We start from the raw sequence: 1,598 nt of genomic DNA, 5'->3' as shown, positions 1-1,598 counted from the left end.
AGTGGTTGTATATTAGCCAGTATTTTCCAGAGAACCAATAGGATTTATATAGATATATAAAAGGAGATTTATTATGGGTATTGATTCATGGAATTGTGAAGTCTGAGAAGTTCCATGATATTTTGTCACAAACTGGAGAACCAGGAAAGCCAGTAGTGTAATTCAGTTCCAATTTGAAGGCCTGAGAACAAGGGGAACTGATGAAATAACTCCCAGTCTTCAAAAAAGTAGTTGGGGGAGTGCAGCACTGGTGTAACACCCATTCCTGAGAACTTGGCTAGGGAAAGGGGTATAAGTCCTAGAGTCTGAAGGCCCAAGAACCATGAGCTTCAGAATCTGGGGGCAGGAGAAGACCAATGTCCTAATTCAAGAAGAGAGTGAATTAACACTTCCTCTGATGTTTTATTCTATTCATGCCCTCAACAGATTGGATGCTGTCTACCCACATCAATGAGGGTGAAATCTTCTTTGGTCAATCTACTCATTCAAATGCTAACCTCTTCAGGAAACACCTTCACAGACATACCCAGATATAATATTTTATCAGCTATCTAATCATTCCTTGGGCCAGTTAAATTGACATATAAAATTAACCATCACAGGTTGCTATGAAGATTATAATTACATCTTAATTTATATCAATCTAGTTCAAATCAGTACAAACTTAATTACAATAATATACAAAAACTTTGCTCCTATATGGCCCTATACCCTCTCCTCTCATCTGTGTTATTATTGTCATGAAAATTACACCTTTATACACTGTGTGCCCATGAACACAAAAAATATGGAATGCTTTGCAAATTTTTAAGTCATTCTTGCACAGGGGCTATGCTAGTCTTCTCTGAATTGTTCTAATTTTGGTATATATGTTGCTGAATTGAGCACAATGTGATCTGATTTTACATTTTACTATTAAAAACTACTGTACTCTGGCTTCAATGTAAAAAATGGGTTAAAAAGGAGGCCAGTCTGGAGGTGAGAAGACTAGATAGAACATGCTGGAACAAATCAGGCAAAAGATGATAGTGGTCTAAACTAGAGTTCAGTAGTGGGGTTCTGGAGAAAAGATGTAGACAACTTAACAAATTTGAAAGATATTAAAGAGATATTATTAACTAGCTAGATAATATTAACTAGCTATGATGTCACCGTAGCTAGTGACATCAGATGTATGTTTGAGGAAAAAGAAGAGTAAAAAATGATCAGTTTTCTGTATCATGTAGTTGAGAGAATTATAGTGCTATTCGCAGAGATGGATAACATTGAAATAAGAGCTTTGGGGGAAAATGCAATGAGCTCAATTTTAGACCTTTTGAATTAGTTGTACTTATAGGATATTCAAATGGAGATAAGAAATGTTCAGCAAAGAGTGGGATATCTAAGTTTGGAACCAAAATGAGCAATATGGTCTGTGAGTAAAGATTTGAGTGAGTAGTACATAGATAGTAATGGAAGCCTAGAGAGTTATTAGAATGTTCAGGAGTGTATAAAGTGATAATAAAAGAAGAAGAAGGATAGAATCCTGAGGAAAAGTAGTAATATTCGAGTTTGAGGAAAAGAAGATTGCTCCCAAGCAAGTGAGAAAGAGTAGCCCT

At 35.7% G+C, this 1,598-nt stretch overlaps 1 non-coding gene across 1 annotated transcript; it reads right to left on the bottom strand.

Moving 5' to 3' along the window:
• Positions 1 to 781: 781 nt before the first annotated feature.
• LOC123644205 lies at positions 782 to 888 on the bottom strand. Its single transcript, XR_006737030.1, has one exon. It is a non-coding gene; the product is annotated as a U6 spliceosomal RNA (small nuclear RNA).
• Positions 889 to 1,598: the final 710 nt, after the last annotated feature.

The sequence above is a fragment of the Lemur catta genome, chromosome 8 (genome assembly GCF_020740605.2).
Source record: "Lemur catta isolate mLemCat1 chromosome 8, mLemCat1.pri, whole genome shotgun sequence".
NCBI lineage: Eukaryota > Metazoa > Chordata > Mammalia > Primates > Lemuridae > Lemur > Lemur catta.
This window is presented reverse-complemented; position numbering and strand designations above follow the sequence as displayed.